This window comes from Zootermopsis nevadensis, unplaced genomic scaffold (genome assembly GCF_977971745.1).
Source record: "Zootermopsis nevadensis isolate Lab colony 2312 unplaced genomic scaffold, Znev_1.0 Znev_ptg000020l, whole genome shotgun sequence".
NCBI classification, from domain to species: domain Eukaryota; kingdom Metazoa; phylum Arthropoda; class Insecta; order Blattodea; family Termopsidae; genus Zootermopsis; species Zootermopsis nevadensis.
Genome location: NW_028259152.1, coordinates 7605073 through 7632571, shown reverse-complemented (window position 1 = coordinate 7632571; position 27499 = coordinate 7605073). Strand labels below are relative to the sequence as shown.

Here is a 27499-nt window from a genome sequence, read left to right as displayed (position 1 = left end):
ATCACACAGCACACAGGTAAACATTTTCCACTGCGTTCTGTTAAATATCTGTCTACATATATTATTTAACTCAAAATTTGATAGGCATAAATATAATTAAAATCTGTACTTTTTGTTAAAAACAATATTTTTTACAATAAGCCATTTTAAAATGATAACTGTCTTGTGAATTCTAACTCCGTAGTGTGTTTCAGAAGTTTACCTACTCGTAACCCTGATAACTGAGATAGCAGGTACCTTTAAAACGTTGGTAAACTTCTACCAGACTACACAGAATCAGTTATCTTCATAATCGCCACCATGAGAATCTGAAATCAAAAGTAAGAAAATTGCATGCAGATGTATCAGAGAGATCAGGACCAAAATTAAGTTGTTTCTAGTGATTATCATTGTAATCTCGAAGAGCCAAAGTTAATGAAAATATGTTTAGTATTTCCGAGCACGAAACATACGAACAGACAACACAAACTTTAATTATGCGTTAATTGTACGCAACTCTTGCAAAATAGTCGTACAATTGAAATGTATTAATTTTTTTAAAAATATAGTCAAATTTTATATATAGGCCACATGGAACCGTGTTTCTGCACTTCCTACAGCGAAATCCAGCTTAAAATGTCAGTATAAAATGTCAGAATCTGTAAGCGTATATAGTGAAAAAACTTTGCAGTTACAATATGGTACAGTAATTTTAAGCCATATTTATAAACTGGCTGCAACCTCAAATTTAGTCGCCAACAATTACACGCTGATAATGAATATTATAGGAACACAACAGCGTGGGAAAACTCTGCTTCTCTTATAGGATAGGATATAAGTCGCTGTGGAAAATTCTAAGAAGTTACCTTCTAAGGAACTGGTTTAAGACAAATGTCGGTCGATGGAGTAGGCGACCTGAGTTTGGCACGCGGATATCAAAACAACCAAATCGTATGTGCTCGATCAATAGAAGAAAAAAGAAAAGTTTTGCTCTGAAATAGCTTGTTATAATTAAATGTCACAGTGGTCGTGTGGAGTAACGCATAAGGTTTTGCCCCTCGAACACAGACCGTGGGCTCAAATTCCACTCAAAATATGGACATGTGTCAGCGATTTTGTTTGTTATATTGGTCAAATTAGATATGTAGGTTGGTAGGTAGGTAAGAGCACTGCTAAGCCATGATCGCGTTCCCTCCGTTGGAAAATTATTCAGAAAAGCCAGAGGGCAGAATGGACTGTAGTGCTTAAGTGGTAATAGCATCTGGAATGGGCTTAAATTAGAAAAAATTGTTTAAAAATGTTCGTATACTGTTTTCTCAGTTGTAAAAATATGAAAAAACGCATTCCGAAGAGTTCGTTCCCTTTAATCGGGATGTTTCATTTCAGGAACAGTCAGAGACGGATTTTGATGGGATATATTGGAAGTCCACACTGAAAGCTGTCCGTGTCTATACCAAAGACCTATAACCTAGACTCTGCAAGACGTTAAAAGTGTACTTCTGAAAAATGCCTAATCGTACAAGGAATGACACATGACGTACAAAGAGCTCATTAAGGTAAGTTGTATTTTGAATATTCTTTGATATATTAAGGAAAATTTAAAAAAGAATAATTAATTGCTGTATGAAATGTGATATCTGTAATGTCATTAGTTTTACAATACAATTTACCAACAAAAAATAAAGACCAATGAGGTATGTAGCATGGCAAATAACGCCTTCGGAAAATATTTGTACTTCCTCATTGGAGCACATCCGTCCATCTTTTTAAAAACCAAGAACTTGCTGACTGTAGGTTCAGTATACGTTAATTTGAGGTAATCGAAAGACTCAGTCACATTATCTTCACCACCTCCTTTATTTATTCATCTTATTTCATTTCTTCTACTTCTCCTCGTTCTTTCTTCCTCCCCTTCTCTTTCTTGTAATTTTCGTCCTCATGTTCCTTCTTCATCTTTTTTCTATTCTCCTCTGATCGGACTACCCTCCCCAGAAGAAGAAAACTATCATAATACATTAGCGGTTTTAATACCCAGTCTTTTATTTTCTTTCCTTGATACAACTTACACTGCAGGCAAACGCAAAGCATTTATCTGAACTGTCATGAGATGCCTATAAAGGTTTGTTTACGGTGGCACGGTTAAATAACACATAAGTTCGGAGCTAAAGAAACCGGTGTTCCTAATTGAGATATGTCGTTCGTAGCACCGAGAGAGTAAATGTTCGCTCCACTTCTCCATACACATAATGACCTCTGACCCTAACAGTGTCTCACATCTCATTTGTAACCTTGTTCGCACGGTCACGTTGGTAGCACTGTAATTAAATTACCAACATTTATTTACTTTTAATTAAATTTCATATTTCATATTGTCCTGTGCGTGTTGACACAGTCATCAAGCTTGTTTTAAATAAGATAGCTGATTCAGCATCCGGCATCACTTACAATAATGTAAATTCAAAATTTATAACCTGGGAATATTACACGTGCTGTCTCACTGAGCAAAATACGTATAAATTTACGACCAAGCACGCAGCATACACGAGTTCTAAGTTGAATCGCAAGGCACAAAATTCCCAGTCGCATTTTGTGCGTATAATGTTTTTATTCGACAGTTTTAATTCATGCAACATGAAGCACAGTAAAGTAAACAAGATGTCTAATCACAACATGAAGGCATATAGGAGGCACGAAGATAAGGATCCACGCATAAGGGTGATCGTTTACAGTTTTAAACTGACGCCGTCTTTAGCCTCTGTAATCTTTGAACAGATGATGGTCAAGAAAGACTAGAAGGAAAGACAAACAAATTAAGCGAGTGAGTGTCTCGAAGATCAGTCCCACTTGGCGTAATGACTGCATAAAACCACCGTGGCTGACTGAAAAGCCAACCGTGCGCTGAACCAGGTTGTAATTGCGCCCCGTCTTTGAATATTTCATGCCACAAGCCCACCTCATAACAATTTGAGGTCGTACGACACTGTGTTACGACTCCCCGGTCTGCCACCACTGACACAACTTGCAGTGACGTCACTGCTTGTTCAACGTAGCATTCGCATGAATGTTTGATCACTGTTTAAGAATCTGACCAAATAAAGTTGTAGCTGTGTACAACACGACACAGTGGAAGCGTGATGGGGGAGTGGAAACAAGGCGTTACGAATTCTTAACTTGGGCAGTCGATGGAGGAAAGTAGTCAGCTTCAAGCTAAGGTCGCATTTTCCCCTGGTACGAGACGCTGCCTGGTTCTCACAGCCGGTGACACATTGAAAAGAAATTTCCTACCACCAGTAGGAACGGAAACCCAGCTATACCATCACTTTGCTGACGGTTAGCTTATTGTTTTCACTTACAGGGTACGTCAGTGATAAAGTACTATAGTCACTTGGCATGGAGATGCTTTGAAACTAGGCCGGCTATGGCTAACCAGTGGGAAGTGTAAGACAACAATTAACAAGAGAAGGATAACAAGAAGAAAGTTAGGATACGAACAGCATCAGCAGCAGCAGAAGAAGAAGAAGAAGAAGAAGAAGAAGAAGAAGAAGAAGAAGAAGAAGAAGAAGAAGAAGATGATGATGATGAATGGAAAAGAGAAAGAAGTGAAAAATGGAAGATGAAAACTAGAAGACAAGGAAGGTAGAGGACGATGAACAGAAGATGAAGGTTGAGGGGAGAAGTGAAAGTGGTAGATTGGAGAGGAATATGGCGGAAATAATATGAATAATATGGGATAGAAAGAGGAGAAGGCGAATAAGCAGCATATAAAGACGACTGAAAATTAGCAGCAATGATGACATGAATACCGGAATTCGAAGAACCTTCTGGAGCACACGGCACAGCAGTTTCGCGTTTAAGTCAAAGAGGACAGCAGGCTCTGCAGTTATTCAAATGTTATTGCTCCCATTTGGATACAGTCTGTCCGTCTGTAGGCAAATGCCCCCTGTTTTTCATTACAAGCTCTCCACCAAACCAGCAAGATATGACTGTTGTAATTTGCGTAAGCTGTCGAAAAGAATTTTTCTTCATTTTCGTGACAAAAATTTAGCGGGATCTATTCACATTTCACAAAAGTGAATGCTTCTTTTCAGAACTTAATACAAGAAGAGAATACATTAGTTTTTTCATTCATTCTAATATACCTTTACTCGTTTATTTGGAAAAATCTTTAATTGTTCTCTTATTTATCACATGTTTACAGGACTTACCGCGTACAGAAATAAATTAATACATTTCACAACAACAATCATATATGCCTACAACCTATTAGCGCAGACATTCTAAAGAAAGGAAAAGTTAAACACAACTACGCCGAGTTCTAAAAGATATGCCATGGTTATTGCAGTTTGAGTAGTCAGGGATTAGACTTCTATACAAGAAGTAAAAGGTGAACTACTGCCTCGAGTGTACATATTTTCTAACTATGTTCCTCCTATTCTGTCTACTCCATTGGTCTTATACATTCATTGCAGAAAAACCCTGCATTGTATGTGCGCTGTTAAGCAATTAATCATACTACAGATCCCGAAATTATTTTCCTGTTTTGTTAAATATTTATCATATCTACGTACCTCAATGAAATATATGTTTTTGATATGTACAAATGTTTATAAACTACCATCTTTTGAAAAAAAATTGGAGGGTTCGATTTGAGCTTTATCTGTATTTATCCAGATCTCTTCGTTGGTTTCCTAGATTAAACATGAGCTCGATTAAAAGTTAATTTTATACACTTCGTAAAAATAAAATACAAACATCCTCTTAGGTACAGAAATTATTCAAAAAGTGGAAAAGAGAAAAATGCCCTACTCTGTACGTCTGCTTGGTAACACCTTTCACGGTATCTGGTTAATTCTGCGTTGCACATTAACTGAAACCCATTATGGGGTTGTAATGTGGTTAAGACAGTTAAATAACATTACGAAGCCCTGAGCACGGTGTTCGGATGGGTAGGTAGTGAATGCAAGCAGAATTTTGATACGGAAACATGTAGGGAAATGCCCACTTTGATGACCGCGAAGGACAATATTAAAATAGATATTAGGGAAATTAGTTATGGGGATCGGAGTTTTACAAAACTGGCTCAGAATCGTGTCAGTGGGTGATTATTCGTATTAGTGGACTGAAACTTCGATATGTGCTACAAGTGCTAGTTAACCCTCTAAAACCTAATGATAATCGTATGTAAAACTTGCTTTTAACAATCAATATTTCAATGTTTCCCCAACAAATGTATTTATTGGTTTAAAATGCTTCTCAGAATAAACAGTGATTATTTACTTATACAGCACTAACCAATTTATCATTGTAAACATTAAGTAGGTAACCACTCTTTTTCGTCGCGTAGAAAAAGAAGAAAACAACTTTAAATACCAGACAAAGGTCAGAGAAATCATAGGGTGTTACCATGTTATTACAGAAGCTTCTAACGCTGCCAGTGATACAGATGGGCATCCTCATTAAAATAATTACTAGTCACAGAACAGAATACAAATAATAATATAAATGAAACAAGTTTTAAATTGTATAATAAAAGTGTGAATATACCAAGATACAACTCCAAGACACATACAAGTTACCCCGTGGATACACGACTTCTGGAAGCGTACAGACGTTTAATTGTCTTGAAACAGCTAAAAGGGGTTAAAATTTGCCCCATAATGAAATTGAAATCAACATAAATATATACACTCGGGTTTTATTCATCTCAGAAACGTTTACCTTCCAGAACCGTCTGCATATGCCAACGTGCGTAGTTGCCTGGAACCTAAGACGATTCGTTGATAAATCATGCGTTTACTACCGTCCGTCAGTCTAAACACTGATACTAAATGGAGTTTAAGGGGTAAGATGCTTACCCTATTTTCAACCACACATTCACATAGTAGTCTGCATGAGAAATGAGATTCCGACGACCGAGTTATGACAATTTTTTTACACATCTACTGCAGAGGAAATGAGATACGAAATTGGATTAAATTATGGTTTCTAAGTTATTGTTTTATTTAACTAGACATACACATTAATCAAGAAACTATACTTAAATAAGAGTAATAGCCATTTTAAATGTATCATTTTATATTTTAACTACCCTGTTATACAGCGAATAATGTCAAATTATGATAGCCGCGAAGGGTGTATAAAGACTTAGGACAAAAGTATAGCCTATTTCGAGGCATTCGAACGGAGAGTGCTGATAAATATTAAAATCCAAGACAGCAAATAACATATACATGATTCGAACCAAGTACCTATAACGTTACAGTTACACTATCCTGAAGAGACATGTTAGAACAGATTATCAGGATTTAAATTCTTTTGAGGACATCGATTTTGGTCTTTTGGGTTATGACGCCGTATCAAGTGTATTAACCTTGAAGACTGAAGTAGTATGTTCCTTCGAAAAGACTGTAACTATCTACGAGACCATACAATGTCACAACCCAAAATATCACAAACCACATATTCACTACCGAACGAACCTCAAATGTTAGATCCACCGACTGCGTGGCACAAGCTTCTTAACGAAGCAGGAAGAAAGCTGCAAAAGTAGGATTACTTACTGCGAATTGCCGTTGCACTTTTAGAAGACAGACATGTACAATAAATTAGATGGGCGGGGCATATAACATGAAAAGATGAGAAATGTTTACAAATTTTGATTAGGAAACTTGAAGTGAATAGGCCACTCAGAAGATACAGGCGATAGTATTAAAGTGAATCTACGAGAAACAGGGTTTGGGGTGTGGATTGAATTCATCTGACTCAGGACAAATCTTTTATGAAAATGATAGTGAACTTTCGGTCCTATAAAATTAAATGGAATTTCTTAACTAACTGGCATTACAATTAGCTTTCCAAGAGCAATTATGCCCTATGGAGTTACACACCTACAATAACATAGGCTTTATTTAACATTTACTATTTATTTGATCAAAAGGCCCCTTGTTATTATGAAACCCTCTTCTTCGACCACACAGTTTATTCGTGTAACTAAAGTCAGTTAGAAGATTGACTTGTTGAAGAAGCAGGGAAGTTGATTTGCACACAATTGGTAGTTAAATGTAGTCTTTTGTTATATGATATTTTGAAAAAGCTGCAACAAAATCCAGCCTCAAGTTTCAGACAATAACATTTACGTTGACTGTCAAGAACTTTAAAACAAATTGTGCGCTAATTTGAATATGTCTTTCACACACCTGTTTTTCCCACCAAAACAAATCCTCTGAAGACACAACTAAATTAAATTTGTCTCTTGAGTGACATCTTATTGATTTATTTTCCCACCGTTGCACAAACATTTCTGGAAGTAACTAAAGACAATAGCTTTACGGAGTCTCAGGTTCAAGTGAAATTTGGAGCTGCGTTTGAGTTTCGAGCTTTCCCATTTTCACTCTTTCAAATTGTGGTTATGCTCTTTATGTATTAACACTTTCCATGCTGGCTTCTATTTATACAAACCTTTTCCTTTAGTAGCCTATATTCCTATGATAACATAATTTATAACGTTAACAATCCACAAGGTGATTTATCTGTGAAGGGCTGACGGGAAATGTTGCTGCCACTGATCTTTTCAAACACCAAATAAATCAAGACCAGAAAGGACAAGGTTTTAAGTCCAAATATGTCTTCACTCTCGTACCTATAGTCAGTAACTTCACTGGATGAATAGTAATAGTCCTAGGTAGGTTATCGACACACTTGAGTGAATGTAAACTGGAACTAGATGCTGCTGAAAATTCCTACGAATTGTGCACTGTTGATATTTGACGTCTGTCCTGGTGACACGGCAAAACCCTTCTGCCATGCATTATCACTGCATCAATTGGCGAGTTTCCTACTTCTGGCTGCACAGTTGCCAAATATTCTCATTGTATAATTAACAGATGTTCCTTGGTTTATTTAACGGCTGTATGTGTAAGTTATATGCAGTCGAATTACATGAAATTAAATATGAGTGCAGAATAATGCTGATGCATTGATCCTGACATATTCTGTTGCATCAGTAATAGCTCAGTCTGCAGATGACTGCTCTTGTCATAAGTTCTTATAGAGGGTCGAAACTAATAAATTGGCTGATTTTATCAGCGGCAAAGGGACTTGGACTCATAGATTAGGTGTCGTTCCTGTCCCGTTTCACCTCAAAATAAAGACCTTGATGTAGTGATTTTTAAGGTTTCAAGACTTTTAATAATCATAACACACGTGATGGAAAAACTTCTAAAGAAGAAGATATTAAGAGAAGAACCGAAGAAACAATTTGCTTAGTCTGTTAATATGACTTTAGATAGACAATACACATATTGAAAATTATGCTGTAAAATTAAAGTAAATATAAAATATATTTCGCCTTTGGTTACAGACTTTTTGAACATGTGTACATTAAGTAATGTGGCTTATAAAGTAACATGTAAACTGGTGCTTAAAGCATTGGATTAATTAGTGTTCATGTTTATTTTCCGCAGTAGAGTTGTAAAGAAACCAAGCTAAACTCAAATATATTGTCACGAACATACACGTGTTTAAAAATACATAAACATTATGAATTCATGTGAAAATAATCTAGCTTTTAATCCGTATGAAGTCGCAGCCATGATTCGTCAATTACTGTCGCATGAAAATTTCACTGAATTATACATATAAACACAAGTGTCATGTAATTAGTTTACCTGAAAATTGCAGTGCATAGGTGTATATGTAGATCGCATTTCACACGCAACAATTAGTTTCGTTAAAGATGAGTTATGCGTTTGGTAAATGGGGTTTTGATCTCATATTCTCTAGTACCAAAAATAAAAAGAAGTTCTAGAAAGGATTTTCAAATTGCTTCAAATATTTATACCTATATGGTGAGAATATCAATAACTATATATGACTAATTACAATATTTAACTACAAATTTCTCTGTATAATTTATACCACCGCATATTCTGACAGCGTTAAATACGTTAGATATAACATCAAAAATTCAATGTCATCGCAAGAAGATTGAAAGCTACGTGCATTTTTTGTTGCCACCATGTCATATTTTACATCCCAAAGGAACCTAATATTGGTTGCATTTTATTTTAAATTACATAATAATCGTATACGATTTCAGAACCCCAAAAAAGTAGCGACGCAGTCGCGTCTTCCATGAAGTTCACATGACTGCCATACTGATTTTACAGACTGTAGGAGCTTAAATTTAGAAAAATCTTCTGAACTCCACTATGATATTTTACACAAAGTTTCGTGGAAATCAATTAATTGGCATTAAAGACGGACAGACCCAATTTCATTATGTGGACATGAAGAAGGTCTATGGACTCTCACGTTATTTCATTACCATTAGATAATTCATTTAAAGCGGTCGAATAATGCCGAATAAAATTGGAGCGTGGTCTGTAGCCTATGAAGTTACTATACTTTAATCGGATGATTATAGTAAAATATATTTCAGATTCTAACTGGACTGGATTCAATTTCGGGCATTGCTGATGACGTTTATGAACCATCAATCCCAGTTCAAATAAAAAGATTTTGATTAGATAAACAGGCCTAAATGTGAAAGAAGACCTGTAACAGGGATTTATTTAGTCACGGTTTCGTGAAAGAGTCCCTATTACTCCAACTCCAAATTAGTTATCCTTCAAAACTGGGACTTTAAAAAAAATTTAAGACAAATTTCATTCATCAGTTGCAGACACGCAGTGGAAATCAGTATTTTCGGATATTAAAGCAACCATGTAGGCTAATGACTCAGTTGAAAAAAGAAACAAAAATAATATTTCTGCTCCCTAGAAAAGAGTTTTGCAGAGTTCTAACGAGGAGAGGGTTCCTCCTAACAAGTAGCTTATTATTTCGGATCGCGTTACAGCTCTTCAATTGTTTGGGCACGCAGGAAGTCTTCATTATACCGCGCGAGCTGGTTTCGGTTGCAGATCCTGTTTCATAGCATCGTAGTTATTAAGGGTTACGAGTTGGTAGCACTGCTTCCAACAGTGTTTCAAATAACTTCAATTGTAACGTCAATTTGTAAGATGGCGAGGAAATACAAAACCTTGGGCTGACTTACAGTTCACAGATCGGGGTACAGTTACTGTAATGGTAAACACGACTTACAATTTATATCCTATTTTTTTGCCTGCTGCTACAGCCCGATTCGAGCCCTGTCTCCTCCTGCAGCTAGAAATATGCTCCTTTTCCTGCAACGTGTACACGTTTAGCTTCCAGAATGCGTAGTAAGTTATCAGACAGAAAAATCAAAGTTTACTGCAAAGACAATTACGTTATAACGTAACATCCCTTAACCTTCCCGAGACAAGCGATGTGAATACGCAAAGAGTAGTCGTACATTGGAGATCCAGCCATGGTTTCTTTTGTCAAATGCAATTCGTTCCACGAAACTATGAGCTTCAGTCAACACTTGTTTAACGTACACCCAACAACAGGAATGTCGTCGTCTTGAAATTCTTGCCATGATTAGTATTTACACACGGCCAGGTCAATGCGACTAGAAAGAGCAAACGCGAAAGGTAATTGGTTTCACGAGGCGTTAGATTAAGAAAGAGAGCGGAAGTAGGAGGGAAGAAGGTAGTAAAAAGAAGAAACTGTGAGTGAGAACGTGCATGGGAAACAAAGTCATGTGTGGTGGAATTAAATCCTCAATTCTAGCAGAGGTTTGCCCCCTTGGTCACCGCTGTGCTGGATGTGATGACACCTCCCAAAACATTTGGAATCATTCTGGTTCTCACAAACACAAAGACGACTCCAAATGGAGAATTTCTATGCAGTTTCTCTGTTATTCAAATTGATATGTAGGATATATGTTAATGCAGCGATAATATCCGAAAATCTCAGCATGAATAGTTTTTTACGTACTGAATTTTTCTCGCGAAACCTTCCGGCCCGAAGTCATCTTCAAACAGCCCTAACAGGCACCTCAGTAAAAATAATTGCACACCCCTGCTTGAAGAGTTAAATAAGATCAGAACGTGTGTCGTCTGCACGCTTCAAGTGGTGTGAATTATTCCTGAGAACTGCTGATTAAACCGAGCAGTGGAGCAATGCTAAGGCTTTTATTGAATATTAAACCCGGCGCGCGCCATTGTACGAGTAACCTAGAGACGGAAGAATTTCGCAACTAAAAATACGATAAGAACCGTTTCTGAGACCCGGTGTTTCAACGATCTCAGAACAGACCCAACAGCAACACACAGAGTTATTAAATATACATTAAAACTATTTGGCAAACCAGTTAACACCGAATCTCGCCACTGAACATAATCCTCACCCATTGCCGTCCACATACTTCGGCTTTCAGGAATGAGCCGCATCAAATGTAGAAAGTTGTCCAACGTTTCGGATATAATTTTGGTTGCCATCTTCAGGGTGAATCTGTCTTGGCTGGAAATTCTTCGGAAGCTTTGGATAATGTAGGCACAGAAACTAGTTTTAGCTGGGATATTTTCCACCGACGACTTGAAGCCTATTTTCCATGTTCCATACAAACACCAAGTCACAACCCACCTAGATTCCGGTCTTTACAAACAATGTCCATGTAATTACAAGCTACATTACATATTCCATTTAGTGACGAAAGCTACATTTTTCAGATAACTGTACAGGGACCCGTTAAAGCACGGCTCTGAAAATTGGACTTGGAGCTACAGAATGTCCCTCAAATAAGTACGGTACTAAAAATTTATACCTTCTGGGGGAATTTCACATACCGTTAACAGGTAAACATAAAGGAAGACGACGGACCAAAACGAGTCCACTGCGTGCAGCTCAATTGGATATTTCTTGATAGAATAAACAAAGTGATCGTTTGCAGTAAATCAATTCGTGCCGCATTCCAGAACGTACAAACAAAAGCATCACCAGTTGACCTCAACGGCTGCGTCGTTATGGGCGAACAAGTTCTTCGGTCTCATTAACATAGGCAGTGAGATCGAGCCCTTCGCGATGCACGGGTGTTTAACAGCGTACTTTCGGTATCATCCTTTGGTAGCAAAGGCTTTAAGATAATTTAATAGCTCATCTAAAATGTATTTCACATTGTATTAATGAGGATTTTAAAAAACGAACTCTGGAATTGGATGGCAGGGTCCAAAAATACCAGCATGTTTGTTTGCAGTGTTAATACCTGTAAACTACTCTGTGCGTGGCTGATTGTCTCATAATATTCGGAATAAACATCATGAAAGTAGGGACTACTTTTTTAGATTCCATTTTTAGACAATTTCCGTGTCACATGACAGTTGACCACATTAGTATCCCTTAATTCGAGTAGCAAAATATGAAACGACGTGCGTTAAGGCACGCATCCTCTCTGCATAGTACAAAATAACACGGTAGTTTTGCGTAGCATATAGGCCTATTCAGATTTGGGTTTAAAGTCTGTAATTAATCAACGTGAAATTGTGTATTGAAGGTCTACTTGTACTAAAATTTACAAAATACAGAGACCAAATGAAATTTTTAGGTTTCATGCACTGATAAACATAATTACCTTACACTATTGGCATTATCATTATTAGCATAATCATCATTATAAACGTCACCATCATTATCGTCATCAAAATTCCATATAAGAATGAGACGTCCTTATTCCCTTACCTTTATTAATGTTTTAGACACAAAATCTGTTTTGGATACTTTTTAGTCTGCGGGATATTAGACACAATTTAAATTAAATTATTTTTTCTTTCCTTATGTCTTTTGTTTTTAATTATTTTGCTGTTAGTTCATGCACGAAGTTGGCTTCTCAGCTGTTGTCAAGTACGTTAATGAATTAAAAAAATTAAATTATTATATACTTCCTTTAGTTTCTCATTTATGGACTGTATCTGAATGAGAAAACGCATCGTATGTTCTTCACAGAATTCGTTGTTAGGAATAATTTTCGAGCCAGCGTAAAATAAAGAACGCCTGTCTGTTCGCGTCACCTACAGCTGTTAAATGTTTGTAGTCAGGATGGGTACCTTAAACCTCACGGGCCGTGTTCCTCAGAATTCAATTGTCACTACCAGTCACTTAAACTTTGCAAAGCTTCCTATTTGTTCGTATTAACATCGCTTCCCTTATGTCCAACTGCCTACCATCTTAACTGCATTCACTCCGACATCTGATGATGTGTCACTTATTAAAAGTCACTCTCACACCCGTTGAAATGTCACTCTAAGTACCTCTATAGTTAGTACCACACACAGTTAGTTCCATTTGCGTCATTTTGCTACCCACCTGTCACTCCTTCCACCAATCCCGTGTTTGAAGTGCCCCTCTGTGTCACTCCCGCCATTGTCACTCTATGCTACTCAGCTTCCACTCCTCCCGTGACTCCCAACCTCTTGAAATGTCACTCTACCGCTACTGTCACATCTATTGTGTCACTTAGCCGTCATTCACCTGTTGAAGTGTCAAGCCACCGTTTGGATGTCTGACTCGTTTTCATTAATTCCGGCTCCAGAATATTCGATAAATTCCGGATAACCGTATTTGTGAATATTTCCGGCATGCCAGCCGCTTCGTGAGTAAATTGTTAATAAATGCGGTGTGACGTCAATACATTCCTGCAAGGGGGTCTCTGGCCTGGCGTCTAGAGCTCTGCATGCTCAATACCATGGACTAGACGACCGTGGTTCGACTCACGACAGGGCTTGCATATGAACGATGAACTGGTCTTTCTGTTGGAAGGTACAGGCCTATATGTATGTTGAATCAGTGATCCATATTTTTGAGCGACACACACAAACCGATCATCGTATTAAAGAAGTGAATTTATCAACAGGCAATCTATGAACATCAGGCAAACGAATGCGCTATGGCTTATAAAGAATAACCGGTATTTCCGAGCCACAATTTTGTTAACACGCTGTACCGTAATTGTCTGCAGACGCTGTCCGGCAGACATGACCGGACGGTTATCCCATTTGTTTGCTGAATACTGATCGAGCGGATGATCGATGAGGGCGCTGCGCGACTGAAGACAAAGATGGTAGCGCGCGCACCACAGATAACACGAGACCGAAATGTCATGTATTATAATGCAGAGGAGTTCTGTATAGAGCTGCACGAAGCAACACCATCTACATATTCGTCCACTGAGGAAACGAGAGGCAGCCATGCTCAAATACCATGCAAGACTGTTCATAGAGTGCATAAATTTGCAAATCTGTAATTCAATTACGAATGAATAGTTCATATAAGATACGCTCAGAGTTATGCATTTTTATCTGTTCCAAGTTCTAGAAAAAGAATGAGTATTGTGGAGGTTACTATGTTCATATGTTTCATCCGTCATGAAAAGCATATGCTGTGGTCTGAATACGCTACTGAGGAGATAATTTTGTAGATCTTTACCTCCTCCACATTTCCATACGTCTTAATGTCCTTGTGCTTAAGCACAAAGAGTGCCTCATCTCTGAACTTTTTTTCGTCTAGTTTATCTACTTACTTAATTAATTGAGTACTTTAAGAGTGGAATACATTCAAAAACTTCCTCAATTCGTTCCCTTTCGTATTCCGCTCACCAAATTTAAAAACTAAACTCTGAAATATACAAAAACACAATTATAACTGTTGTTTTATATAAGTCTCCCCTTAAGGAAAAAACAACAATACATTAACGGCATTTGAGAACACAGTTAAAAATCTTATTAGAATAATTATATACGGAGTATCAGATAGGCAAAACACGTAGCACAAATGGCAGTCATGAGAAATGTTTCCAAAATTTCAGAATTCTAACTGAAAGGAAAGGACAATATGCGAGACCCGGGCCTAGATGCGAGAATAATATTAAAATGGATCGTAAAATAATACGGTGTGAGGATCTGTACTGGATATTTAAACTGGTATGATATAAGTTCCAATTGAGTCAGTAATAAACCTACAGATTTCATAATATGTGGGAAGCTATTTAACCAATCGAGCGACAGATTTCTCCAGAAAACTGCTCCATACAGTTTATACGAAGCCGGAGTTGAGCTTTATAATCTTTCTTTAAAATGGTTCGTCGAACAAAAGCAATGTTTGAAGAACTAAAAAAATTAATAATTTGCAATCCTATAGTTAAACCCCAATATTTCTATCATAGTATGGTTTAGTTTTCAAGCGTACATTTGTATCTACAGTAAATGAAAAGGAAACAACAATGGATACAATATAGGAAATTGACTTCGGAAAATTGTTGCTACTCCTTGCACTGTATACTACGTATTCCTTCTTAACCTTTTCCATATTACACATAATATCTCGCTTACAAAAACCTGCCTTTGATTCGTGGAGATTCAACAACAAAAACTGAAGTTTAGTATGGAAACATACCGACAAGAGGTTTCTTTAAATAAAAATAACATGGAAAGATTAAGGTAGGGCCACTCTTTTTCAGAAAACGGATCAACAAATATCGACTGGTGTATTCCTGTCACATGTACAGTCAGTAATAACTCAGCGAGCACTGGTATCTGATATCCGCACTTCGGCAATTCTAAAGGGAGTCCATATTCGTGATTGCTGATACAATCACCGATGATACGGTCGTCATGTTTCCTTTTCAGGCCTCTAGCATAATTATGATAAATCAGCTGTGCAGCGCTTCCATTTCGATAATGACTCAGCGGAAAAGAAACCATATGCATCCCCCCCCCCCAACTACTGCATTACGTCAACACTCATAACACACCCCTCACAGATTCCAGTGAAAAGGAAGCAATTCGGTTCTTTCCGTGCTTCATACTACTTTCCGACCCCTGGAATTGTAGGTTTGAATCCCGGCCGGGGCATGTGTACACATTATTCTGTGTTATGTGATTGTCAAGACTCATTTCTCACGAAACGAATAAAACTGCTGCTCTGATAACGTATTCAGAAATTCTGTGTGGTTGGGAGAGGTCAAGCTTCGAATCGGTCTGTTGAAGCAAGAAGAAGAGGCTACTAAGTTGGCATGCTGCCGGTCAATCCTTGGTTTGTACTTTTCCTCCGGTGACGATGCTTTTGAAAGTTTTGTAGGAATTTAACAAAATTTTATATTATAGATATTGAATTACGTCCAACCTGTGATAAAAGTATTAGTTTTAGACCCTAAAATAAAATTGTAGTTAATACTAAATCAGGAGTTTAATTACGTGTAAACCTGAAAATTTTTGGAACATTATAGTAGTAGCAGTAGCAGTATTAGTAGTAAAGCTAAAACCTCTAATTTCTCGTCCTTAAGACAATAAACTGCACCACAAGAATGGTGTGTGTTTTCAAGACATGTTTGTAACCTAATTTAGTATGTAAGAGGAGCTGTACAACTTGATGAACACATAAAACTTTATGTCAGTAAAAAACACCATAATCGCTTCTTGTTTATTTCCACTGTCGTAAAGACATGTCAGGCGTCCCATTACAATTTTTAAACTGTGTCAAGCCGAAATGTTATATAACAAATTTTTCCAGGACTTGGCGCCTTACTGTGATGTCCTTCTAAATATCCTCAGTCCAATTTGTTTAAGACAAAACCGATAGTGTGACTTATCGGAAGACTTCATAATTATCTCTTCTTCAATATTTAAAATAATTGTTGACAACTGTCAGCAGGTTCATGTTCGACATTCTACAGCTAAAATTTCACCATGTTAAAATAAACCAAATCTGTAGCAACTAAGTAAGTAGGCCTGTCTATCTCGGTCTTTTTAATAGCTAGTCGATACGTAATTAAAATAATGAAATAACTGACTTTGTGTCACAGTGTGTTCTACAAACGCTAAGTAAAATCCTTAATAAATTGCCTGTTATTTAACTAGGCATCATTAAATCCAGCCACTCAGCCCTTTACGGTGGTACTTGAGATAAGAGAACGCTTAATCCTATGAGTATCTACAAGTATAACATATATATCGCATCAACTGTATTCTACGAATTACAACACTCAATTCCCTGTCATCAGTTAATGAAAACTATAAACGTTTGTGTATTTATAAGACGCAAGGACATTAACCCTAACAAACAAAATAACTAGCGCCACGGAGTAGAGTAGAACTTTGTCACCTAGACAAGAAATTCCCCGTTTTTTATGCAACCCAAATGTCGCATGCCGTCTTCAAAATAATCCACCATTTAAGAGTATTCTCAGTCAGTTTAATCCAGACCACACCTTTACAACTTCCTTATTTGTCATGTGTACCATAAAATAAATGACTAATCTTTCAAGTGGTCTCTAAGCATCATATTTTCCCTATACAACTTTGCATGTATGTATGTCCGATAACTCGCATGCGTGCTATAGTCCCGCCCATCTCACTGTTCTTTATTTAGTCAACCTAGTAATATCTAGTGAAGAATACAAATTATGAAACTTATTATAATGTAATTTTCACCAGTCTCCTATTACTTTCTCTCTTTTTGACCAAGGTGCTAATAGTCTCCACAAATAATCTTTCTGAGATTACGTCTGCTCTCTTGTTTCACCTTTTCAAACATTCGCTGGAGAAATTTAGTTTAGGAGGACTACACTAAAATTGTCCCTCGAAATTAGTTTTGGTCAACGTCTGTGCAAGGAAACGCCTACTTTATACGATGCGCAATTTGAATTTTATGAGATTTCTTTATAACGACTTATCAAAAAAAAGGGGCGAAAAACGAGGGGATACATTATACGCCCCTATTTAATGCACGATACGAGTGTTTACTGTTGGTCAGCTCTGTCAAACACAAACATTATAATAAGATAAACTGGGGGATTTAAAAGACGAATTAAAGGTGGAAACTAAAGAAATAAGTCAATGAAAAGCGCAACGAACATAGAGATAAATTAATACGAGAACTAAAGTGTGAAGAAGTTTACGAACGTAGAAGAAATAAATATGACTGAAGAGAGTAGGAGGGAGAGGAAAAAGAGAGGAAATCAGTGCTGTACCATAGCGTCGCGCTTTACCGGGTGACACCTGTCCTGTTGCCTGTGCTTGCAGTGTAGCTGTTTCTCCATAACCCAATATAAAACTGCAAACAAACAGGGGAAAGTCCACATCACTTGGCCCAATTACGAGATATATAATACATTAAGGCCTACATAACCACGTTACGACTGGGAGTATATTAAAGTCTGAGACTTAACTAATTAAATAAACCGAGGGAAGAGGGGGGAAATTAGCAGTTTGAAAAGAGAAGTAATCTGTTGGATGGCAGCACGGGTAAAAGGCAAGTTTTCTGTTCGGTCCGGATCTGTGATACGAAACTAAGACGTCTGGGAACTCTTATCTTTTTAAAGAGACTAGAGTAATTGAATTTTTCTCCCCTGGAACCCTCTCCCAACCCTTTCCGTTATTTAAAAAGAAGAAGAGAAGTACACGAAAATTGAGTAGGATTTAGTCCAAGATACATCTTAAGATTATCCCAAGCTCTATTCACCTGACCTGGTCCGACATTTGGCATTTGCTTTCAGGACTCGCTCTGGTGCCAGTGTTTATTAATGCAGCAGTTAGGATCTTATTTTAGCGCCGAGACGCCGGGCTCAAGCACTTGTGGCCGTTAATTGGCAGCAAGAATGTTCTTCACCACGCCCCTTCACTAATTGCAAACAACCCCATCTTTTGCCAGCACACGGACCTAATCTACTAAAGCAAAACAACTTCCCAAGTATTCACCTTCGTGCTCTTATTTTCTGAACGGATTAGAAAATATAACGCCCGTACCGGCCTCAAAAACCACTTCTCATTCTCCCAATTTTATTTACAAAAGATTTCATTGCACAGAACGAAGAAATCAACGCAAAAAAGAAGTTTTGCAACCGTTTCCCGTTGTTGCAACTGATGTATTGCTTTAAATCGTTTCAGCTGTAATTTCTGCTGCTTTATCGCTCGATGAGCACTTGTAAGAGAAAAATATTTTCTGCGACCCGAAATTTTGTTAGAGTTAGTGTGCTACTCAGGATAGGCACTGATAAATGTCTCACTGAGAACAGCAAACGATTTCGATGGGAAGTACTGTAAGAAAACGAAAGCTTCTGCTAGTCCACCCACAGCTTTTGCACACCCGATGCGAGCAGCGGCCTAGCTACAAGAATAACCTTGTCTCAAGTGTCACGGAGGACATCTGGAGAGTATTACATGAAGGCAGACACCATCTGATTTTTTTTAACACAGTACATGATTGTTGTTAGGTTGTGTTCCAATGTTTAAATCAAATAAACAAGCCTTTTGGTGGGATTTCAGATCCTCATAGTGATGACGTGCCGTGTAGTCTGGTATAATTGCCCGACGTTTCAGAGGTGCTTTCTGCCTCCATCATCAGACCAATAATAAAGGAGGAAGTAAGCTCCAGTAAACGTCGGTTAATACCTACCAGTCTACATAGCACATCCCATAAGACAGCCGTATTTATAAATATTCCTCTGTCTTACGTAAATTATTTGATAAAACTTCCTAAATTTTATTTTTAACGAAGCAGACTTGCCATCAGGTATAAAAAAATTTGGTCGAAAACCCTGAAGGAATATGAACACTTGCGAGATCAAGGTATGGAAAATAATATTAAATGAACCTTGAAAAATAAGATGGTACGATTTCGACTGGATTCAAGTGTCTCAAGGTAGGTTTCATAGATGGGTTCTCTTGAACACGACAATGATGTTCCGGGTTCCGTAGAAGGCAGGGAGCTGAGCGACAAACAGCTTTCAATAAAAGATCTATTTTATGAAATCAGATCGTTACTGCAACAAAAGTGAATGTCCTAGATTGTTTTTGTGAAGTCCTTCTGTTCTGTAACGGGATTATCACGTGGATATGATCTTAGTCTTCGGTGATGTTTAGTAATGGATTAAAAATGCAGTCGGTTAGCTCTTAGGTTATTTAACAACGCTATATAACAGTACAGATAATATAGCGGCTAAGTGGTTGCGGTGAATTATATAGGGCTGACAGAGAAGTGAACGGGGATTGGTTTAAAAGCATTATTCACAAACTGGCACGTAGAATTTAAGAAATCCGTTAAGTCTCAGTAAAACAGACAAAACACCGATCAAGATTTACAGGAAAAGGCATACTACAGCTTTGTCGTGTATGCCAACTTTCGAAAATTATACAGTCGCTTTCACTACACTAAACCATTTGCTCACGGTATTCGTCTGTTTCAGGGAAACATGTCAGCCTGTTTCCACGTCCATTACATCCAACGTCCTAAGCACCATGTTAGCTTCAACCTGAGAGTACATTCACTAAACAGTAAACTAAACAGAGACAATCTCCGGTGACTGCGTTCCAATCTCACCTGCAGGGGGAGCAGCTATTCTTCTTATCTTTTACGTTCAAATACGTTCTGTCTGCACTAAGAACTAAATATATCCCGTGATTACAAAGTTTTTACAAACTGAACGCTTGGCGTGTCAAGGCATTTTATGGACGTATTACTAGTACGTACGGAACACATTATCAAATGTATTCATAATAATTGCAATATCGTCAAATTGATAACAGGTTACATGTATCAGTTTACATAAACTGAAGTAACTAATAACAACTCACACAGCCTGTAATCAATTTGTTATCTTACCGCTATGGAAAGAGGGTGGTTTATCACGTGATATGGACGCCGATATTCATACATTGTAACGCCTGTTTCGGGTGTCCCTGTTATTTTACGTTTCGGAGCTTCGGAGGACAGCGCAATGAGACACCTGGTCGGGCGCTTATATCGTAGAATTTTATAAAATGAAATGAAACAAAGTGCGAAAAAGGCAAGAAGGAAGTACAATATCAACAAAAGTCTAAAATGGAGTAACACAGAAGGAAATTGAAGGGCAAGAGAGAATGAAGAAAAACAAACAGTTAAGGATACAAATGAGAGCAGATTAACGCAAGACACTATCATTACACGGTAAAACAAATTTCGGACAAGATTCCAACCAACAATCACACTGATAGGTGGTCACTTAATAAAGCATCTTTCGTGGCAGCTGCTGCGAGTCGAAATCCCCATCGATCTTTTTTAATAGGGTTATGGTGACTGCACACCACTGAGGGTGGCACAATTAATGACGGAGCAATGCACTCGACTGTCTCTCGGCACGACAAAAACGGGCTAGGTGCTCTGTATGGCTCTCTCCCACGCGCACACCTTCCTTACCACCGCTTAATTTCTCTTCTACATACCTAAAGGGGACTGAAATCAGTCAGGCACTCGGTCACTCAACAAACTGCATGCAGTAGGATTTGATGTTTTCACGATCTGAGTCAGAAGATGGCTATTTTATGGGTTGCAGCGCCGTGTAGTCTGGTAGAAGTTTGCCAACGTTTAAGGGGTCCTTGCTACCTCCATCATCAGTGCAATCCTAATCCCAGAATACAGCCATTTTCAAACTGCATGCTGTTTTTTAACCAGAAACCTCATCATAGCCATAACAACTTTGAGGAAGATAGAGGTAGCAATGAGTACGTTGACAGAATCTGACAGAGGCCAGATTTTCAGATGACAAGATACAGAATAATGTGCGCTACAGGAAGGGACCTAACATGGCGTTGGGCGCAAGAGGCTAAATAAAGGCCCACATAGGTATTGGCGGCGATATTTTATATTAAACTCATTGGGATCACAAGTTTAATATTTTGCTGTAAAATAATTTTCAACAATCGTCCAATAAATAAGTAACATACACTCGTTCGGCAAATGAATCTGTCACAGATAACCTCTTCTGTCGTCCAAAGAGCTGTATGATTAAGCACGAACTGTCTATATTATTATTCGTGACATACCAGGTTCGAATACCGGCAGTTATAATATATTTGTTATCATTTCGTATCTCCATACAAATATCGCGATAGATCTCCTTCCATAGCCTTACCTACTCACCACCAATCAACTGTTTTATTTCTTATTCGACTGTATAATAACGACTAATCCCTTTAGACTCTTCCGTAATTATAGATTTGTACAATCTGCTGTTGAGTGCAGTAATCAATCAGTTGCCTGTGGCCCTCAACGTAAATTCCTGCAATATTCAGACAGCCTGTACTGCTCCTGATAACGCTTTCAACGGTCGATATCACATACACAAAATACATAAAGTTATTGAAAGGTGTGAGTTTCCTTTTCGACATCCAAAGATCCATCTATCCTTACGTCTGTACGTCCGTCCGAGAGGCAGGAAGGCAAACAAACAGGGCTGCCTCTTCCAATCGTCACAAAAGAATCTAGGAAACGTGTTTAGTTGGTTGAAAGGTGACAGAACCCGCGGGCAAGCCTTTGTAAACTGGGAAAGGGAGGATAGCGGATAGAAATGGAGAAGAACTTCAAGCAAAGCAAACACAAGTAAAGTGCTGATGCAGGCTACAATGCAGAAATAAACAGACAAGTCGAAACACATGAAACAAGTAGAAAAGTATGTACACTTGTGGAGGTTCTGGTGCGTAAGAACTAGTAGTCACGCAGAATAAGGAATAGAATGAACTAGAAACACCAGACACTAAATACATACAGAACTGCATTATAAGCGTGTATAGACAGTTGGTTAGATATGTGGCTATACGCAGTAACTAACGTGTTAATATCGACTACAGACAGACAACACGTTACGGCAGATATCTAATGCAGGCTTCTGAAGACCACATTACGAATTGCGTAGAGATTAGTATATATAAAGCGACTGAAGGCTCATAAACATGTCTCTGTTTGGCGTATCCTCTGCATGGCAAGTCATGAAGATTACTGTCTTCTGCGATGATGCGATGAGTAACTCGTCGCCCAGATGATGCAGTAGGCATCTTTGAAACGACGGTAATCTTCTACCTGAATAGATACGGCAACACCCCAGAAAAGAGACATCTTTACACTCGGATGTTGAGAACCCAATGTCTCACATTTCATAATCTTCACTACATAAGATACGATAACTCAATTAGGTAAGTATGATTTGAGGTTTTCACAGCGGCAGGTATGAAGATTTCTGTCTTCTGGGTTGTTGCGCTGTGTAGTCTGGTAGATGTTTACCAACGTTTCAGAAGTCATACTGCCTCCGTTATCAGGGCCTGATGACGGAAAACTCGTGCCACTTGCTGTCTCTTGTGTCCCGATATAGTCTCCTCAGCACTTCGTTATCAAACATCTTCATTCTATGTTCTTGATAAGAGGGTTAAACATCAAGTAACATATACATAAAAAACAAATGGCCAAATATAACAAGTCATTATTTGTAATGGTACAGTTATTAAGAGATAGGCTGCGGAATGAACGTCTATGTTCCATTCCCGATAGAGGCAACAGAAGTTTTCTCTTCGCTCTTCATGCGTTCTTAAATTATTACTATTAATTTATAATTTATATTTGCTTTTGTATTCACTCGGAGCAGTTTTTCTCTAAACTTTTGCATGACTTCGTGTCTGTTATCTGTAAAACGGGTAATTATAACTAAAATAAGCACAACAGACATTTTCTTCAAAAGTATGACAGCAGAACCGAGCACAGAGTGTAGACGGGTGATGTTAAAGTTCATCTTATAGAAGCTTACAAATCTCCAACGCCCGACGTAGAAAAGCAGTTGAAAGTGTGGACACTTCTCTCTCCAGCCATCAGAGTGTGACGCTGATATGAGCCGTCGACAGAACAGACAACAGACGCCGTCGCCGCTCTGTTGGGATCTTGGCGCCATCTGCTAACGAGTTACAACATAACTAATTCTCGATGAGAATAGACGACGTACTACAGGCCCATGCATATGAGAAAGTCATTATCCAGTATTGGCTCTCTCGACAACGGGATCCTGAGTTCCGATCACAGTTGTGGCTTGGTTGTATTCCTTTCAGACCCAAGTCATCACATAACATGAAAAGGATAAAATTTTACTTGTACGTTCTCCTTTATTTCTCCTCTTCACCTTCTACTTCTCCGTCTGTTCCCTCTTCTCATTCTTTACCTTATATTTAATTTTCTGCCCTTCCTTTCTTCGCCAGGGCTTGTAGAACGCATGTGAAAATGCGAAAGGCATGCAAAAGTTTGGCTACAAAGCCTGAAGAGACGAGATCACTCTTAAGCTCTAGGCTTATATGGGATAATAATATTAAAATGTATCTTAGAGAAATTGGTTTTGAAGGTGTGGATTAGATTCATTAGATCTATCGCCTACCTAATGGGTCAGTTATAGATAAATATGGAACAACAGTGGAATGATTATTAGCCGGATAATATCGAAGAACTTGGAGAATAATCTGTTGCAGTGCCACTTCGTCTAGCACAAACCTCACCTTAAGACACACGGGACAGGACTACGGTCTCCACGATGAAAAGCTAGCACGGTTATATCAGGAATAAACTTTGAAGTAAATTACAAAATCTGTGGAAAAGGCGGCGTCGGCAACAACAACAACAACAACAACAACAACAACAACAACAACAGTAATACCTGTGGACGATCGTGGTAAAAGTGCAGCTACTAAAGTTGGAAAAATTTTAAACACTTGTACCAGGCTAAACGGCGCTACAACCCACAAGACAGACATCTTCGAATTTAAAAACAACCATTTCATTATAAGATTTGAGGTTTTCCCAGCGGTTAGTATGAAGATTTCTGTCTCCTGGGTTGTTGCGTTGTGTAGCCTGGTACAAGTGTTTAAAATTATTCGAACTTTAGTAGCTGCACAAGTATTACTGAATCGCCCTGATGACGGAGGCAGTATGACCTCTGAAACGTTGATAAACATCGACCAGACTATACAGCGCAACAACCCAGAAGACAGAAATCTTCAACCATTCAATTATTATCGCTAAATGTTAAAATTTTCATTGGTAACAATATAAGATTATTTCCTACCTCTTTTCACTGTTTGACAGTTTAGTGCTACGTCTGATTAAAAGCTTATATATATCATAAACAGAAATTGTTGCGGCGCCATTTGCAAAATGAAGTGGCTTCATAGTTCTGCGATCGTAAGGGCTGAGTTATACTGCGCTAACTTTATTAAGCCTATGGTAGCCGGCGGCAGGCTTGGGGATTCCATTTGTTCCGCTTGTCACCTCCGTGAGTAACAACAAGGGGAAGCTCACCCCAGACTGCCTAGTCACACCCTGTCGGCTGAGGGGCAGAGGATATTCTGACGGCAGGAACTCTGAGCTGCTATCGAAATGTGACAGAGCTGTAATGTAACAGTGACTGGGTGAGTGATGAACAAATTAATCACGCGCGTGAGTGAAATAACAAATCACGTGACGGGTTCAGAAAATGAAGGAACAGCAACATGGATGAACAGATGAAAGAACTAAGCTGTCGAATAAATAGCTTGAATAAAAAAATTCAGTAATATTAATGAAGAGTTTAATCATGTGACAAATTACCTGAATAAATCAACTGAATAAATTAACCGTGTGAGTGGGAGACCGATAAATTTTTAACTAGATTAAGCAATAAATGAAAGAATATAGAAGCAGTATATAATTAAGCCTAAATGAATGGATGGAACGATAGATGAATGCGTGGGTTCATGCATAACAATGATCTTGTCCAAATTTGAACATGTCTTGCAATATCTCGTGTCGCGGGACGTTTCAGGTTAGAAATCTAACATCAGTGATTCATAAAATACAAATTCTAATTTGTTACTAGGTGCCCTTATTTCTACTTCAGATTATTTAAAACAATAATTATTTTCCAAGAAAGATGTCCTACGATCTGCTGTACTACACGCTCGAATCAAGTTACAGTGGAGTTGTTGAAGAATGTTTGCAGTTCATTCCCCGAACTAAGTATCAGCTGATACTTTAATATAGTTATAGGTAATGTGAAAAAAGCATTTTCCATGCGAAGCCCATCTTTAGAAGTTTGAACTTAAATACCCGAGTTTCTTTTTTATCACCAGCTCTTTATCGTGCGTAACAGATCGTTGCATTAGTTTTTCTGTGCGGTCCATCGTGTACAAGGATTGTTGTCCGTGCGTGTGTATGCCATCCCTTCTCGTGTACGAGTATTGTTGACACTGTTTCCCTTGGCGATCGAGCCCCATGTTCGAGTACTTTTATCTTTGTGTTTCGTGTAACGACAATCTATCCTTCGTTTTTTACTCCATGCACCTCGACCGCAGTGTCAGGCTAGTAATACGCGCTATAGAAAGAGTGAGGCTTCAGACCCACCGGTGAAAAGGCTTCCGCGAAGCTAGGGACCACATGTAGTGGCATGAAAAGAGAGGCTATTTCACATTCATAAGAAAGCCAACGCTGTGCACTGCTGGAGTTCTTGACACTCTTTGTAATAACATTTTACTAATCAATAAAGGAACTGTACATGCCTACAGTTTCCACAAAAAAGCATTTTATGTGTTACAAATTATAAACCAGGCTATGGTATGAAACTGTGAGATTATATTTGGCAAACAGAATGTAACAGAATCCTACTGCTGGAAATTGCACGCATAAATGTATCGCTAAATTGTGTAATTATTAATCTGAATTCATCGTTAGTCTATTCATACAGACTGAATTACACGAAGAGAGAAAAGTAAGTTTCAAAAATACTTTTCTGGAATGCTTTTAGCGCTTCAATTTATTACAATCGTAATGCGCGTGTTTATAAGTACAGAATGCTTTGTTCGAAACTTAAGATATACACAATATTACAGGTCTTTAGAATCATAATTAAAGGAACATTCACTCCTCCCGTACAGTCTTCTATTAATTTTACGCTGAGTTTCGCTAACGATGGTCTTTAAGCGGTTGACCCTTTAACACGTTTTATGTGTTATTTTCAAATATTTCCTAATACCAACGCATAATTGTGATTTTGCGTCATCTGTTCGTCTGTACCTTTGATCCCGAAATTACAGCATAGATTAGAATCTAAGGTTCTCAGGGCTGCAAATATGAAGATGGCTGTCTTTTAGGTTGTATAGTCGCTTACTGCCTCCATCATCAGAGTGCCCTGATGCTGATGGCAGCAAGTACCTCTGGAACGTCGGTAAACTTCTACGAGTCTACACGGCGCTACAACCTAGAAGACGGCCATCTTCAACAAACACACACACACACACACACACATTGAACTTTATGAGATAAATATTATCCCATAAGCCCAAAGTCATTGAACAACAAATGATCGCCAACCAATCAAGTAAGCTACCAGCACGTGTTTGTTTTATAGACTGAGAGAAGAAGGTTTCTGACTATTTGTATCTATTATGCATCGTAAGTATTGTCATGGTAACGCTGGTAATGGATTTTCGACTTACATGATAGTGTTTATATGAATATACGCGTGTGTGTTATGCTTAAATTATTATAACCATTGCCACGACAACGCCGTTACGGTAATTCCTTTCCTAGGGTCTGCATTACTAACCATCACACCTTTGCCTCTTACGTCTGGCTAACAAATATGACGATTCACAGTTCTTTTTCCAGTGTTTATAGTTCTTGACTGTTATTAATATCACACGTAGAAGTTTTACAGCTTTCAAAAGTTAAATTACAAATCTAGGCACTTGATTGTTTCCACGTTCAACGTATTTAAAAAAATAAATTTGCGAGCGTGGCCCACTATTATTAATATATAAAATATTTGCTGACTCCTTCCTGTGTAGTA

At 38.1% G+C, this 27499-nt stretch overlaps 1 protein-coding gene and 1 long non-coding RNA gene across 2 annotated transcripts in view; both read right to left on the bottom strand.

The window, feature by feature from the left end:
* Scgdelta (sarcoglycan delta) overlaps positions 1–27499 on the bottom strand; it is a 242347-nt gene that overhangs the window by 119959 nt on the left and 94889 nt on the right. The window lies entirely within an intron of this gene.
* On the bottom strand, positions 36–7766 carry LOC147873280 (uncharacterized). Its single transcript, XR_015535911.1, has 2 exons — positions 7619–7766; positions 36–308 (listed from the first exon to the last, which is right to left on the bottom strand). It is a non-coding gene; the product is annotated as an uncharacterized LOC147873280 (long non-coding RNA).